The sequence below is a fragment of the Macaca fascicularis genome, chromosome 5 (genome assembly GCF_037993035.2).
Source record: "Macaca fascicularis isolate 582-1 chromosome 5, T2T-MFA8v1.1".
Classification (NCBI taxonomy): Eukaryota; Metazoa; Chordata; class Mammalia; order Primates; family Cercopithecidae; genus Macaca; species Macaca fascicularis.
Window position 1 is genome coordinate 143,200,243 of NC_088379.1, and position 18,195 is coordinate 143,218,437.

The window sequence follows — 18,195 nt, forward strand, 5'->3', positions numbered from 1 at the left end:
ACTTTGATAGGAGTTGGTACCAACCTACTTATGAAGAAGTATTTGTTTTAACCTGAACCCAGGGTATGATTTACTTAAAGATTATTTCAGAGTCTAACTTGCTCCTAAAACTATGTTTATACATTGACTAGAAATACAAATCAGTGTCAATGCCATTATAGGAATGGATGGAAAGCAAGTACCTCAATCCCTGTTCAACAATTAGGTCATGCAGAAAATCACTAGATGTAGGATTCAGTAATTTTCACTTTTATTGGTAGAATTTGGAGAGAAGGAGAAATATGACAAAGAGAAGCAGACATTTAAAGAAAAGGTAAAAGTCAACATTTGCAACCGGGTACTAAAGACTCATTCCTGTTAAAGGAGAGCAGATGTAACTGCTCAACCGCTTCACAATGCCTTTGGTGATAGCTCTTGCTGGAACCTGTGGATGAATGCGGTTTTCTCTCTTCATAATTGCGTTGTTGCTTTAGCCAGAACGCTGTGGCATTTTACCAGCCTTTCCCTTCTTGATCACATTTTTTACAAATACAAAGAAGAAAGAAAATGAACACATTGTAAGTAATTTCTTCTTCATTTTGGTGCGCTATTGAACAACACCCGTGTGCCCCTGCGGCCCTGGCTGCCGGCTTGCTGCTAACTTCCCTGGGCCTCTAAGGCTTGGGCAGAGGGACGCAGAAGATTGTTTGCGGTTTTTCGCTTCTTGCTTTTTCATTGGCGTGACAGTGCCCAGCAGTCTAGTCTATTCTTTCCTTTTTCATTTTTTCACTGGTGTGAAGGGGCACAGTCACTTAGCAAAAGAACGACCTGCGGGTAAAGGGAGCAAAGAAGAAAGAAAGGAGCAGGCCAGCCTGGCCTTTCTCTGTGGCCTGAAACTGACTAAAGTTAATTGCTCACATAAGAAGAATAACTGGTGGTGCTGTAATTGAATTATTATGGAAATAAACAGGTGGCAGATTTACTATAGCTGTGGGGATAGTAGGGGGCGAAATGCTGTAGCCACATTAACCTGTTTAATTTAATAGCTTCGGTACTCATAGGAAAAAAAAAAAAAAAGCAATGTTGCTCTTTGAGTCAGTTGGATGCCAAATGTAAATAACTACAATTGCCCTAACATGCCCAAGTGGTTGAGCAAAAAAGGGCATTGTGCCAGCTTCGCCTTGGTTTTCATGTTTATTAATTAAGCTCCTGGAAGTTTCAAAAACAGAAGTTTTAACTCACAAAGAACTCTGGGAAAAAAAAGGAAGAAGAAAGAATTTGGCGAAGGGAAGACAGACAGACAGACAGACCGACCGACAGACAGACAAACGCTCTGTTTCCATTAATGGCACAGCACGAATCTGTGACAGATATTAGGAGCACTCTATACTGGACACAGGAAGGAAGAGCTAAAGGCTAGCTTTGCACGATGCTTCCTCCCAGTGGTAAGATTTTGGAAATGCATTTTTATATTTAGAAAAATCAGTGACTGGTGAGATATGCAAAAAACACCATTAGCTTCTTGACGTACCTGACGTTTACTTTTAAGCCAAATACCAGGAATAAAAGTTTGTGTTGAAATTTTTGTCTATTTGACTGCAGGGAAAAACAACATGCACTATTCATCTATCTGTCTATCTATTTCATCATTATTTTTTACCTCATGGATTGAAGCAAATTTTAAAGGAAAAAAGAATGTTAATAAGAAAGAGCAGCACTTACTGTCAGGGAGGCACCTCACGAGCATTGTGAACACTCAGGTGAGTGTTCACGCGCATCCTCTGCCAGCTTTCCCAGGCTTGAGTGGTGGGCAGATTCCTAGATAAAGAATTTAAGACAAAATGGAGTTTGCTAAGTATTAAAAAGCACACAAAGAAAAATTAGTGTGAGCGTGAAGTAGAGTATCCAAAATTCATTTTATCAATAAGAAACACTTTACACACTCTTTGAATTACCTCATCAAATACCTAATACCCAAGATTATCAGAATCAGAGAAATTCAGCCAAACGTTGCAATGGAGCTAAACGGTTTAAACAAACCCAAGACTAAGCTGACAAGAAGTCAGAGAGCCTGATGGGTGCTCTTTCCTCTTATCAGTTTTGTTTTTAGTCCCATAAACCTTTAGTAAGTCCTTGCTGAGTGCATCACATTTTACTGACTGCACTTTAGGGTGTCAACTGAAGATCGATGAACTTCATAAATTTGAAAGGAGAGCTTAAAGCGTTCTTCTCATGAAGGGTTGGAGCTTGCTGGTGACCATTCTGACAGACTGAGGAGTGCAGCCTCTGGCCAGAAGCTGGAAACAAGCATATAGAGGAAAGGATAGGAAAAATAAGATGGATTTATGGCTAAAGGGTGACTAAGTATACGTATTCAGCAGGTCATGGAAGGAGATATAAATATTCACAAAGGAGAGGCACAGCATGTATAACATGCATCCTATGTTCACTCTAGGGTGAAGACTTAACATTTAAATGTATTACAATTAGACCTTATACATCAAAATGTGAACCAGAGGACACAAAGAACCTCTATGCGGCAGCCTCCAAAGACGGGCCAGGAGCACTTCATGGTCAATGGTCTCTTATCAGGAAGGAATGCTGGTCAGTTGCTGTGTCAAAACTGTGAAAGGGGCTGGGTACAGTGGCTTACGCCTGTAATCCCAGTACTTTGGGAGGCCGAGGCAGGTGGATCACCTGAGGTCAGGAGTTCAAGACCAGCCTGACCAACATGGCAAAACCCCATCTCTACTAAAAATAAAAAATTAGCCAGGTGTGGTAGCAGGCACCTGTAATACCAGCTACTCTGGAAGCTGAGGCAGGAGAATCACTTGAACCTGGGAGGTGGAGGTTGCAGTGAGCCGAGATCGTGCCATTGTTCTCCAGCCTGGTCAACAAGAGTGAAACTCCGTCTCAAAAAATAAAAATAAAAAATAAATTTAAAAGTAAAAACTGAAAGGGAGGGGCAGCATCAGGCAGTTGGTTCCCATTGGTGGCAGAAGGAATCTTTCAAAAGGGCTGGTTTCTGTTTAACATCTAGAGAAGAGAGCCTAGTGGCGTTTAGCAAGGGAGCAGGTATACGAGACACATCTGACCTCCCGTCCTGTCATAGCTATGAACTCCATTTTTAAGGTTTCTCTGAGGTCCCCTTGGCCAAGAAAGGGTCTATGCAATTGGTTTAGGGGCTTAGGATTTTATTTTTTTTCTCAAACGTCACTTTTACCCCACGGGCTAATGTCTGTCGGTGCACAGCCTCAGGCTCTTCTCTCCTTCCTCTGTATTTTCTCCACATAACTGACCTCATTTCCCATCTGTGGACCAAAGACTTCCATATTTATTTCATTGCCAAATCAGTTCGTATGCTTTATCCTCATGTCTAATTTCTCACTCAACATCTTCATATGAATGTGTGTCAGGCCCCTCAAATATTATAGGTCTAAGATCATTGGCCCCAATCTTATTCTCATTCAGTATATACATAATAAATATATATACATATTTATGTATATCCTGCTATGCAAACCAGAAATATAAGAACACTGTTTTACATTTTCTACTGTCTCACACCCCGTATTCAATCCATCACCAACAGTCAATCATGAGTCCTATTAATATTACTTCTTAAATGTCTCATAACTCTACCTATTTCTACATGCATACAACAAACTCTCACTGCAACAGTTCAATAACATACCTTGCCACTCTCTGTTCATACCCATACTGCACCCAGAGAATTCTTTTACGTGTCTAATCATGGTATTATATCTTCCCTGCTTAAAGCCACACACTTGATTTCTCATTAATGTTCAGATCAGAGAAAATCCTACAAGTTCAGGTCCCTGTCTACTTTTCAGGCTCCTCTTGGCCACTCTGAAACCCACATTCCTCACTGCAGGTGTACTGTCTTCTATTCGCTTCTCAAGCACCCTCTTCTCTCCTGCTATGGAATCACTGCACAGACTCCTTTGTATGTGCTGTTTAACACCTACCTCTGCCTTAGAACTCATCTGAAATATCACTTGCTGAAGTAAGACTTTTCCTACCTTTCCCATTTTCTCCTCCAAAACTCCCTACACACATAGACATACAGATACACACACATCCCTGGACAACAGAAGGTTCCCCTGTAACACAAGCTTATAGAATTATCTTAAGCAGTGACTGTCTAGCTTGTACCACTAAATCATCAGTGCTATAAAAGCAAAGACCATGCCAAGATTTGCTCATCATTGTACCCCTGACACCTAGCACAAAGCATGAATCTTGGTTGCTACTGAATAAATACTTGTTAAACGACCATCCAGGAGTGCAATATATAATTGCTCAGTATCTCTACATCTTCTAAGCACAGGACAAAATAGAGACACGAAAAGAATCATCAACCCAACATCATTCAGGCTTTTTAATGATATTTTTAATTTCCATAATTCATCTATGAATGCAATACTGCTTTGGATTTTAGTGCTTTAACAGTTAAGGGTAATTCCAGAAGCTTGACATTTTCTATCATAATAGCCCTACTCCATGGTGCAGATACCCAGTTGGGGATTCTGCCAGTTGCTTAAGAGATGTATTCCAGTCGTATGCTCAGAAAAATAACCACAAGACTGTACTACCTAGAGGCCAACTGAGATCAAAACTCAATTTATAACCTGAAGTACAATTTGTCATTCTGATCAGCAGAGACAGAGTTATTCTCAGTCTCTGGGAATTAGGATAGCTCCGAGTTGGTGTTTAACAATATCCCAAAGCTCTGGTTATTTCCGTTTTCCAGGGCATGTTTACTGTATGTATTTTTACTATACGGAATTTTATAGCTCCTTTCCATTCTGTTCACATTCCATTGCGTTCTATTCACATATAAATAATACCTGGCATGAAATGTCTGTGTAGCCAGATTCTAGGAAGTATTTTATCAGCATGACCTAAAATGCAAGCAGTTTATTTTTGTCACAAAGTTAAAACAGTAACATTTGGTACCTGAAAATGTTTATGTGAATGTTGACCCCTAAAAGCACATTACCCTTAGAATGTAATATCACTATTCATGCTGTTTGCTTGATCATTTATGTAAAAGAGCAGTAGCTCTTTGGAATTTTCTTCTCCAAAAGGACAGCATTTTCCAGCCATTCTGAATAAACCCTCAAACAAAGAATAGGCAAACCAGATTAAAAGCTATTTATCTGCAATATCTGCAATAGCCAAAGATCCTTTGCTGAAGTCTGGGAAGATGTATTGCACAAACAAGTGATATTATTGCTGAGTCCATCTTCAAAGAATTCTTGATTATGGAGTTAACTCAGGTCTGAGAATTGGGAGAGAATGAGCAACTCCCCATAATGATGACCCAGGTCAGACCTATACTTCCCAGGTGTGGGGTGTTTTCCATAACACAAATCGAGAAGGACTAATGTACTGTCAGCTATTTCAGTCAAGGGACCCAGTGACCGGTGAACCACTACCAAAGATTTCTGTAATACACAACACTCTGCTGATGAACTTGCCCTGCTGCCTTTTATGATAACCACAATGATTTTGCGTCCTTCCTTTGAAGGCTGCTACTTGGCCTCTGCTGCCCTAGAATAGTTTCCTTCTCATTTCAATCAGGGAAACCATGTCAACTGAAGCCTCTGCCATCAACATCCTCAGCTTAGGAAGAACAGTGGAAAAAACTCTCCTCAAAACTCCCTTCACCAACACATTCCTCAAGATATTGGTAAAGAAATTATCTTCTAGACATCTTGGGTAACAAATTAGGATGAAGGTGATTTATGTATAATTCCACCCCAGAGTACTTGCTACCCTTCCCTGCATTATTTAAGAGATTTCTAGGATCTCAACTTCACTATCCCAAGCCTCCATGAAACCCAGATTATAACCAAGCAAATGAGCCAGGAATCAGACCCACCGTAGCCACTCTGGGTAGCTCTTCCAATATAGAAGCTCAGAGTGATACATTGATTCTTTTGAAAAATTACACGTTACCTGTGCAAGGTCAATCACTAGTACACATAGTCCCAAGTTTTGCTGTCGTCAGATAAAAGAAAGAAATCTTCTCGCCCAGATTTTACAATGCATTTGACTCCTCTGAGACATGTTGGGATTTAACCACTAGTTCAAGTCTGGAGATAAATGGGGATGGGGGTGGTGGTCACGGTTCTAAGTGGTAAACAGATTCTGTCTTGCAAAGTCAGCCTCCGAAAAAGAAAGGGAATACAGTCTCCAAGCAAGAAAAGCCACCTCCATCGAAGAAGGGAGAATGCACTTCTGTGATGCCCTTATGAGTGCTGCACTGGCAAATGTTTAACATCCATTCTCTGGCAAGAGGGTTAGGGACAGCCCTGATTTGTGGCATTTCAAATGCTTGTAACTGACTTCAAATTGTGAACATATCATGGCCACAGAGTAGAGATGAGATAAATGCAGTTGATCTCAGGAGCCGGCAAGAGCTGCTTCCAGCACACAATACAGAGCGGGGAAAGGCTATGAGTTCAAGGCTTTGGAATCACCCCACATTGTCTAATTCTGATGCTTAGGATCCTCCAGTCCTATAGTTTTCTGAGCACCGTTCTCTCTCACTTTCTCATACAAGGACTGGCAAGACTCTAAAATCAACTGATAGTACAATTTAGCGATCATAATATCAAACTTGGAGTTTGATTTTCACCTACACAAAAGTTGAAAGAATTGGAGAGAATTGAGACTGTGTTAGGATTGTGAGAGTTCCAGGAACTCAGTCTTTGCCATAATCAATAATTTAAGAAGATTAACTTATGATTTATCTTTTTTTTTTTTTTTTTTTTTAGCTATTCGGTGCCCTCCAAACATCCCCAGCATCTCTACAGTCTTTTACCTTTCCAATGACAGTGGCAACTTGGTTTCCCCAAAACCTTGCCTTGAATAGGCATTTCATTCTAAGAGAGCCTTTCATTACAGGGACCAGAGGCACTGTTCATTTAGCTCTTTCACCGTGGCATAGGATGGGCTACTAGGGTCATGTCTGTAAGGACAAATGGAATTTCGCTCCTTTTGGCCCCAGTCTGAAAATCAATTCCACTTACTGGCTTTTCACTCCACTTTCCCTAAAACTCTATTACATTAAACTGAATCCAAAGTATGATTTTCTGTACTACTGAGGTCTTTAGCTCAAAGGAAGATAAACCAAATATGTTTCAATTAAGGGAAGCAAATAATTTATGGCAAAGATATTAGTTAGCTCACAGAGTTATATGAAACTTAGCCAAGAAGGCTCAGAAAGTCAGTGGGAACCGAGGGAGTTTTCTCAACAAGAAACACTGCATAGGAAAAGGCTAGACTGGGACACCACAGAGTCTCTAGCTCGCACTATCACCTCTGTTCCAGTCTCTGCTGCTGCTGCTACTACTGTGGCTCTGTGGATCGTTTTTCCTCTGTCCCCCAGATGGGACCACCTGACTGTCAAACCAAGGCTCTGTGCCTGTGTCCTCTCTGCCTGGGTATAGAAAGACAAAGCATATGACCTCTTCTTCATCCTTGGACATGAAGCCCTGCCTTCTGCCAAGACTTGAAAACTCAATGTGGAAAGAGTGTTCATATGCCCAATAGTCTGAAATGATCACAATTGTGTTTGATAGATTAGGAATTAGATGCTTTCATAGAACAGTTTCAAGGGACTGGGGAGCAGAAAGTGAGACTACAATAAAGAGACGAGTAAATTAGATAAAGAAGAACAATTACAGGAACTAATGATGACAGACTAATCTTTTAAGAAGTTTCATAGAAATAGAGGAGACAGTATCTTGAAGGGCAATGCAGATTTGGAAGTAATGCTTTGTTTCTTTTCTTTATAAGAGGTAAATTCAAGTCAATCAGAGAATGCACTTAAGAGAAAAAGACTGAATTCCGTAATTATGGGGATAATTGAAGAATGAATGGAAATGGGTAAAATTAAGAGCACATGTGTGGATTAACTTTATAAAAGAAGAGGGTAATACTTTCCCTAAAATAGGAGACAGGAAAAGAACTAATGATGATAATGATATCATAAATTAAAGAGGGGCACGTTACAGTTGTTTGTTAAAGGAGATCAGACAACCTTGATATTTTCAGTTCAACAGGACATAAGAGCAGCGTCCAAAGCTGAAGGAATGAGGTGGAGTTAGAAACCCAGGATAAGTGAAAAACATTTAGAAAAGCTACCGTGAACAGTGATAACGAACGGGGCATGAATCTACTAGTGGAAATGGGGATCACTTCCTATCTGACTGACTAAAAAGCTGTTTAATAATAGCCACTGAAGTGAGGCTGATAGATTTTTCCATTAGGAATAACATATACTAAATCCAGCTTCCACAGCCCTAGTAACAGCCTTCAGTGTGGTTATATGAACAACAGAAGCAGATTTTAGCCTCACATCCCCCCACACACATCAAATGCACAACTACTCACCTTCTTGTAGATGTAGTAAGTAGAATAAAATATTGCAAGAGGATGAAGTGATTGTGACAAATGATAAATGAGTACCAAATATAGCTGTCTATGACAGCTTTATCTGTGGTTTTGTGGTGTCTTTCATGCTTATTAAAGGAACTAGAATTTAACCCCCCATTAAGAGTCCAGATCAGGCCTTGGATTCACCTTGGTCTTCTGAGGTTTGTCTCTTTTCCACAGAATCTTCCAGGTGCATTTTTATAATGATACTCTATCAAGCCACTGAGATCAACTGCCAGAGCTCAATCTGCTACAGGAATCTTGCTAGAAGAAAAGAATGTTTCATCAGAGACAGTCATTCATCCCGGCCCACACCTCTCCTGCTCTGATCTTCCACTGTTAAAAGCATAACACACTGGAGGAAGATTGTGCTATATTTCATGCGTGCTCTGCGCCACCACCAAGGGACAGTCCCATCTGTTATTTGCTCTCAGCTTTGCTTACTGATAAAACAGGAAGGACAGCTTGCTGATGGGCTCTTTGAAGCAAATGGATCCTCTCTTTCCTGCAATTAATGTTTATAAATTATTTCTACAGTAGACAGCATGTATGGTACCATGATTTCAAAATTAGTTTCAATAAATTAAGGGCCTGCATTCATTACAAGAGGAGCTTGATTACAATGCAACTCATGGAGTTTACTGTTGCGCTCTACCTTTTGTGAAAATTGCTGCATGAAATTAAACACTCTCATTAATTCTGTTGATTATCATCCCCTCGTAACATCTTACGATCATATGTTCAGTTACTGAAATTTCACTTTATGTATATGATCGAGTTTTAGTTGTTCACAGAAAACAGGATTCAGGACACTTCAAAATTTCAGAGACTAGGTTAATAGTCCTCTGGCTTCAGCAAATGGAAATGGCTTATGAGAACAAAGCGCAAATACAACTGAAGTGATATGGGTTTTTTTTTTTCCCCCAGAATATTCTGTTGTTCAATCATATACCATTTTTAGAGTAGAGAAATAATTATGTACTTTATGGCTTCTGCACTATTTTCAAAAGGATTTTAGAAGATGAATCTCTTTTTCTAAATTGGAAAACATCCTTTTAACTCAGCTTTTCATGTTTCCTTTTTATTTCTTTGCCTCAATATCTGTGACCAAATTTGTGTGTTTTCTTTGTAAACTATTTCTTTTTCCATGTTAGGTAATGGTATGTTTTCTTAAAAAAAAAAAAGAAAAAAGAAAAAAGTGACCTTGAAATTTGTATTAGGCTAGACACTTTTAAAGCTTTAGACTGGGCATTTTAATTTCCAAGCAACACATATCAGTTCCAAGTACAGTTGTCCCTCAATACCCACGGGCTTTGGGGCATTGATTCCAGGACCTCCTGCAGATCCCCAAATCCACAGATGCTCAAGTCTCTGATATAAAATGGTGTGGTATTTGCATATAACCTACTCACATACTACCATACACTTTAAATTATATCTAGACTATGTATAATACCTAACACAATATAAATGCTGTGTAAATGGTCGTTATACTGTTTTGCTTAAGGAATGAGAAGAAAAAGCCGGAAAATGTTTGGTACAGATGAAAGTTTTTTTTCCCAAATATTTTCAATCTGATTTGTTGACTCTACAGATGTGGAACCCCCAAAGACAAAGGGCTGATTGTACAAACAAGAAAAAAATTGAGTCACAGTTTTGAAAGACTCTAGATAGGAGAGAAAAGCCTCTGAGCAATTTAAGAATCATTCAAAGACTCTTAAAAGCTCAAGGAGGGGCCGGGCGCGGTGGCTCAAGCCTGTAATCCCAGCACTTTGGGAGGCCGAGACGGGTGGATCACAAGGTCAGGAGATCGAGACCATCCTGGCTAACACAGTGAAACCCCGTCTCTACTAAAAAATACAAAGAACTAGCCGGGCGAGCTGGCGGGCGCCTGTGGTCCCAGCTACTCGGGAGGCTGAGGCAGGAGAATGGCGTGAACCCGGGAGGCGGAGCTTGCAGTGAGCTGAGATCAGGCCACTGCACTCCAGCCTGGGCGACAGAGCGAGACTCCGTCTCAGAGCGAGACTCCGTCTCAAAAAAAAAAAAAAAAAAAAAAAGCTCAAGGAGGCCACCACCTCTTTATCCTTGTATGAGGTGGTTGAGAAACAGCAGACGTACAAGGAGAGAGGATCAAGGGGAGAACAGGAGATACCAAGAGTTCTAGCTGAGAAAAAAAAAAAAAGAAAAAACTACTCTATTTTATTTGAAAGAGCTACTCCTTGGTACACATTAATAATAGTAAAATGAAAGAAAAAAATACCGAAGCACAGAGAAAGAAAAACAGGTATGAAGCATCCTCATGCTATTAACAGGATGTATTTAGGAGAAGCAATTTTATAAAAATGCAGTCCAGCACTGTGGCTTATGCCTGCAATCCCAACACTTTGGGAGGCCAAGGTGGACAGATCACCTGAGGTCAGGAGTTCGAGACCAGCCTGGCCAACATGGCAAAACCCTGTGTCTACTAAAAATACAAAATTAGCCCAGTGTGTGGCGGGCACCGGTAATCCCAGCTACTTGGGAGGCTGAAGCAGGGAGAATCACTTGAACCCAGGAGGCAGAGGTTGCAGCAAGCTGAGATCGCACCATTGCACTCCTGCCTGGGTGACAAGAACAAGACTCCGTCTCAAAAAAAAAAAAAAAAAAATGCATCCCAGTGGTATTGCATACTCTCTGGCCATTTCATTTATTTTATTATAACCCATAGAAGACATGATCTATATTGCTTGTGCTCATTACACTATGAGAGTAAACTAGAAAGCATGGCAGAGATTTAGACTACAGCTAATTGTGCAATATACTATATATATATATATATGTGTGTATATATATATTTTTTTTGAGACGGAGTCTCGTTCTGTCGCCCAGGCTGGAGTGCAGTGGCGCGATCTCGGCTCACTGCAAGTTCTGCCTCCTGGGTTCACGCTATTCTCCTGCCTCAGCCTCCCGAGTAGCTGGGACTACAGGCGCACGCTGCCACGCCTGGCTAACTTTTTGTATTTTTTTAGTAGAGATGGGGTTTCACCATGTTAGCCAGAATGGTCTCGACCTCCTGACCTTGTGATTCGCCCGCCTCGGCCTCCCAAAGTTCTAGGATTACAGGCGTGAGCCACCGTGCCCGGCCACATTAATTGTTTTAAGATTAACTTTAGCAGAATTTGAATTACAACTTTATCAACTCCATCTTTCTATGAGAGATAAAACAAGGCCCCTTTGAGATCATACCCATAATAAAGAGTAGAAATAATAAAATATTCAGTGAGGTTTTAGTTATGATTAAATTTGTTTTATTTATTTATTTTTTAACCTTTCAAGTACCCAGGCATTCGTAGCAGAATAAGAATAGAAGAGGTGTTCAAAACAGCCCTGATTAAATGGAGAAGTGTTCAGAAACTAATAGAACACAGTTATGAAGAGATAAGTAGAGTATAATTCATTTTTTAAAATTTCTTCAGTGGAATTAACAGAAGTAATTACCAACAAAGTAATGCTATTATTAAAAACAGAAAGGATATTACTGTCTTATGTGTGATGAATAAGACCAGTGAAATAATTTTCCTACTAAACTTAGTCATTTCTCTTTGGGGAAATTTGGATTAAGTTAGGTGCCATTAGAATGATTAGACATTCAGCAAAACACTAAGTCCAATTTATATTCCTTAAGTCATTAAGCTCATTGAAATATTCACAGAGGTCAGAGGAGAAAATGGATTAAGACATAAGATATTTTAAAAAGAAAAGAAAAATATCTTATGCATGAGCTCAGAGAATGTCTACCATGTAACTGAGTTCAGCCGGAAATGTTGACTGTCTAGTTTCAGAATTCCTAAGAACACACAATTTTTAAAAAATCAAAAATGTAATATGAGAGGTTGAAGTTAAGCCCAGGGAAACACACAGAACCTGAAAGACACTGGCCTTTCTTCTAGTCTTTCTAAACACACGTGCAGTCATCTGTTTCAAATATTTTCATGCCATCCTTCTTACAGGCCTACTTATGATGATCAGTCCCATTATTACCCCTTGATACAGTTTAGAAAACAAATTCGTGCACTAAGTAAATGGACCAAATCGTAAGTCACTGCCTTTTGCTCCAGAGTTGGCTGCTTTGATTACTCCTACGCTTAACTAGTCAACTTTAAAGAAAAAAAAAAAAGGTTTTTCTGCAAAGGAAATTAAGTGCCTGTTTTCAGAGAGCTAAAAGCAATCAAGGCATCTACCGTGTTATTTTCCTATCCAAGTTGACTCATATTTAAGGCTGACTAGGAAGACATAATCACTGTCTGCTAATAACAAATAATTTTCTTCTGATAAAAAATTTGAAAGAGTTTCTAATGCTTTATTTTATAATTTTCAGTTTTCTATTGGAGTGACATAGTGAAAGCGAGTAGCATAGGGCTAGTATTCAAGAAAGCACCAAGTTCTTAAATAAGACAGCATGGTGTGTGACTACAAAGGAATAAAATTGTTTATGTATTTAAACTACCTGCCATTCTAATGGATATTTTTGTTCAAAGGAGTCTCCCCAAGAAGCTATTATTCCATTGATAGCGTTGTTCTAAGTATTTTCAAAACACCACTTTCGGAATTGACTTTGTTTGCATTTCCTGCCATACAATAAATCAGGCAGTTTAGCTTTGCTGTACCCCGTATAATAGCTCAAATTCTGCTACCTCCCCTAATATATCAAAATTAATTTTTTTTTTTTTTTTTTTTTCTTAAGGCAGAATCTTACTCTGTTGCCCAAGCTGGATTTCAGGGCATGATTTCAGCTCACTACAATCTCTGCCTCCCTGGTGCTAGCGATACTCATGTCTCAACCTCCTGAATAGCTGGAATGACAGGCACACACGACCATACCTGGCTAATTTTTGTATTTTTAGTAGAGACACGGTTTCTCCATGTTGGCCAGGCTGCTCTTGAATTCCTGACATTAGGTGATCCGCCTGCCTTGGCCTCCCAAAGAGCTGGGATTACAGGCGTGAGCTACGGTGCCCAGCCCTAAAATTAATATTTTTAACTCAATATTTACTGCGTCCCCATTTCACTGACAGAATCATATAGTTAAACTAAAGAATTTAAAAAGAAAAGAAATTATGGTTAGAGCTATAAATGTATTATTGTTGTTGTTGTTTTGAGACAGGGTCTCACTCTGTCATCCAGCCTCAAGTACAATGGCACAGTCCTAGGATCCTAATTCGCTGCAGCCTTAAATTCCTGGGCTCAGGTGATCCTTCTGCCTCTACCTCCCAAAGTGTTGGGCTTACAGGTGTGAGCCGCCCTGCCTGGCCTCGAACTATCAATTTAAATACAGAAAAATTTAAATACTTAAAATTGTGCATCTTGGCCAAGTGCGGTGGCATATACCTGTAATCACAGCACTTTGGGAGGGTGAAGAGGGAAGATCACTTGAACCCAGGAGTTCAAGACCAGCCTGAGTAATATAGTGACATCCTCTCTCTACAGGAAATTTAAAAATCAGTCAGACATGGTGGCACATGCCTGCTACTCAGTTCCAGCTTCTCAGGAGGCTGAGTTGGGAGGATCACTTGAGCCCAGGAAGTCAAGGCTGCAGTGAGCCATGATCATGCCACTGCACTCCAGTCTGGGTGACAGAACAAGAACTTGTCTAAAACACAAACATACAACAACAACAACAACAAATATGTGTGTGTGTGTATACCTATATATCACCAGATAAATGTTTATATATATATATATATATCTCACTAGATGAATGTTTAGAAAGGAAAGTTACCCACATAGTCCAGCTGAAATGCCACAAAACTAGTTAACACATTTTGGTCCTCAAATGTCACATTAAGCCATCTCAATACTACTGCAAATTCCACAGCCAGCTTGGGACTATTCCTCATTCCTGGCATAACTGTTTACAATTCAAAGAATGATAATGTTCCTTCATTTAGGAAGACAAAAATTTGAAGATCAAAACTTATTAAATTATAATCTCCAAGATAAAAATGCCTTTCATTTATTAATATTATACATAAAAGTTCTGTTATTTAAAAATTGTTAAAATATTGGTTGATAGCGTGGCATGGCAGTTTTTCAAAGTAAAACATAGCAAGTACCTACAATATGCAGTGAAGTATAAAGACACAATTCCTTTCTTTTAAACATTTATAAAGTTAAATGGCAATATTTAGTAAAATAATATCCCTCCAGAGGTATCATTGCATTACTGTAATTATTGTTTTTAGTAAGATCTATTTCCTTGGAAGGACTAGTGGCAAATATGAATAAAACAAATGTACAGGCTTATTGCATATATTACATATCTACTGTGTTCTCTGTTTATTACATAAAAATTGTCACCATTTATAAAGAATTTACTAAGATCCAGACACTATACTTAGAGGTTATATAATCTTTATTTTGGGCCTATAAAGGGGGCACGGTTGACCTTGTTTTAAAGATAAGTAGAGCGAAGTTCAGAAAGGTTAATAATTTGCTCTTGGTTTCTTATCTAAGAAGTGGTAGGGTCAAAATTTAAACCCAAGTCTAACTTCAAAGTTTGCATTCTTGTTGACTATTTCTGAAAGCTTAGATTTCACTTATCCTAGCTGTTGAATTTTTAGTAGGAAAATTCTCAGTCTCTAGAAGTTGAAATGCATAAACTGTTGTATATGACAGTATCTATCAGCAAAAGAAACACAAGTTAGACAATGTTTAAGCTGAAATTAAACTCCATGTCCTATTTCTCATTTCAAAAATGATTAAATACATTTCTTTCCCTGCTGGATTATCACCAGAATGGCATATGATATCTCTAGAATCTACCATCCAGTCCCAAATGACCAGGGGACAAAAGCTGCTTTCATGTCATTTCTAAGCAAAAGCCGAAGGGCCAAAAATCACTGGGGAAATTTGCTGGGGTGAGATTTTTCAGTTCAATTTTATTCTCCCTTGAGGTTCAAACAAACTTCAGATAATCATCTTGAACTTGGTGATGAACCAAACACAGACTACGGTTTCTCGGAGGGTCAGCCCTTCCATTTAGAAAAAGGCACAGCTTAAAGTGACAAGCCAAATGGGGTCAGATGTTCAATACTTGGCGAAAACCTCAGCTGTCGTATTGAAACAATGTTGACAACATGGCAGGCTTTAAAATAAATCCCCTTGGAGGCTATTGATATCATTCTCGCTTTCCCTTCTGTCTCCTATCCAGGCTCGCTGCTTTCTGAAGGACATGCCAATCATGCACAGCACTTACTAGAAACTGCAGGACTGCACAACATGATGATATTTATTCCAGGAATAGGAGCCAGTCCTGGGCACACACATAAGGGGACTTCCTTCACTCCCCAGAAAAAGAGAAAGCATGCTGACACACATCTGCCCAAGCAATCAGAAAGCAGCTAAAGCCACCACAGTCCTCACTCACCAACAGTTAGACTTTTTCAATAGATTTTATTGAAGAAAGTGAATGCTGAGCACCATGAGTTCTCATAAACACTCAATTTTGGCAAATGCTTTAAAAATATTGGTTAATTGCAGTTAGGCAGGGCCAATGTATTTTTTTTTTTTTTTTTGGAAAGAAAGAAGCTGGCTTACCAACATTAAGTTAAACACCTTGTAAGGTTTAGAAATATGAATCAACAAACTATTAGGGTGGTACCATCTCTCTATAATAAACCAATGCAAATTGATTTAAGTATAGCCTGAAAGTTTAGTACAAATCATAACTACATTCAAGCTTTGAATTTCACGACTAGGGATTAATTTTGCATGTCAATTTTACTGAGTTTATGGGATGCCCAGATATCTGATTAAACATCATTTCTGGATGTGTTTGTTAGGGTGTTTCTGTGAGAGATTAGCATCTGAAGGCTGGGTGTGGTGGCTCATGCCTGTAATCCTAGCACTTTGGGAGGCCGAGGTGGGCAGATTGCCTGAGCTCAGGAGTCTGAGACCAGCCTGGGCAACATGGTGAAACACTATCTCTACTAAAAAACACAAAACTTAGCCGGAGGTGGTGGCACACTCCTGTAGTCCCAGCTACTAGGGAGGCTGAGACATGAGAATTGCGTGAGCCTGGGAGGTGGAGGTTGCAGGGAGCCAAGAACATACTCCAGCCTGGACAATAAAGTGAGACCCTGTATCAGAAAGGCGGGGGGGGGGGGGGGAGAGAGAGAGCAGGAGGGAGGGAGGGAGGGAGGGAGAGAGAGATTAGCATTTGAATCTGTGGACTGAGTAAAGCAGATGACCCTCGTCAATGTGGGTGGGAGAGAGAGAGAGAGAGAAAGAGAGAGAGAGGGAGGGAGGGAGGGAAGGAGGGAGAGAGAGAGAGAGAGACAGAGATTGAGAGAGAGAGAGAAAGAGAGAGAGGGGGGGAGAGAGAGAGAGAGAGGGAGGGAGAGAGAGAGAGAGAGATACTAGTATTTGAATCGGTGGACTGAGTAAAGCAGATGACCCTCGTCAATGTGGGTGGGAGAGAGAGAGAGGAAGGGAAGGAGGGGGGAGAGAGAGAGAGAGAGATTAGCATTTGAACAGGTGGACTGAGTAAAGCAGATGACCCTCGTCAATGTGGGTTGGGGGGAGAGAGAGAGAGAGAGAAAGAGAGAGAGAGAGATTAGCGTTTAAATCAGTGAACTGAGTAAAGCAGATGACCCTCGTCAATGTGGGTGAGAGAGAGAGAGAGAGAGAGAGATTAGCATTTGAACAGGTGGACTGAGTAAAGCAGATGACCCTCATCAATGTGGGTTGGGGGGGAGAGAGAGAGAGAGAGAGAGAGAGAGAGAGAGAGATTAGTGTTTGAATTGGTGAACTGAGTAAAACAGATGACCCTCGTCAATGTGGGTGGGAATTGTCCGACCCATTGAGGGCTTAAATGAAACAAGGCTGAGGAAGGTTGATTCAATCTCTGCCTGACTGCTGGGACTGAGACATCAATCTTCTGCTCTCAGTGCTCTTCCAGACTCAGACTGGAATGTACACTATCGGCTCTCCAGTTCTAAGGCCTTCCAATTACAACCTGGGTCTCCAGCTTGCAGATGGCAGATCGTGGGACTTCATGGGACTTCTCAGACTCCATAATCAAGTAAGCCAATTTAATATAATAAATCTCATATGTATATAATTATATATATATAAATCCCATATATATGTGTGTGTGTGTATAAGGTTGGTGCAAATGTAATTGAGGTTTTTCCATTGAAAGTAATGTCCAAAACCCTTACTGCCATTGAAAATAATGTCCAAAACAATTACTTTTGCACCAACCTAAATATTTATGTATATATACTTACATATATAATAGGAAATAATATATATATCTCCTATTGACTCTTTCTCTGGAGAACCCTAACACACCAACACAATAACCTTTCACTGTGCATGTGACATAATGAAATATGGAGAACTGTCTATGCTGTGAGGAAAATTAGCTTTTTGATATGTTACTCCTCTGTTATAAAATAATTTATTTTCCTGTGCATATATTATAGGGGAATAATATAATGCCAATAAGCATACTTTGATATTAACTTGAGACTTTTAAACAGCTTGCATTGTCTTTGCCTTTGAGGTTTATATAATATATAACTGCCAACTCATGTATCTTTCAGTTATAAGATTCTGAGACTGGTATATAGGTATCTCAGTAAGGTTATTGGGGTTCCTAGACCACCATGATGCCCAAGGAAATAGCTTTTTTATAATCCAAAGATGAAATACTACTGAGATTATCAAAGAAAACATTAAGAAATGTTTCTTAGAATAATCTCA

General features: G+C 39.7%; 1 long non-coding RNA gene across 3 annotated transcripts in view; it reads left to right on the forward strand.

Annotated features, from left to right (window-relative positions):
• Positions 1–16,922: 16,922 nt before the first annotated feature.
• Positions 16,923–18,195, forward strand: part of LOC135971003 (uncharacterized) — a 68,697-nt gene continuing 67,424 nt past the window's right edge. For 2 of the 3 annotated variants that reach the window (XR_010587005.2, XR_010587004.2), the window contains exon 1: positions 17,180–17,509. This is a non-coding gene — a long non-coding RNA (uncharacterized lncRNA). Of the gene's footprint in view, positions 17,090–17,179; positions 17,510–18,195 lie in introns of those variants that run through there. The other variant, XR_012435359.1, reaches the window with a different exon arrangement.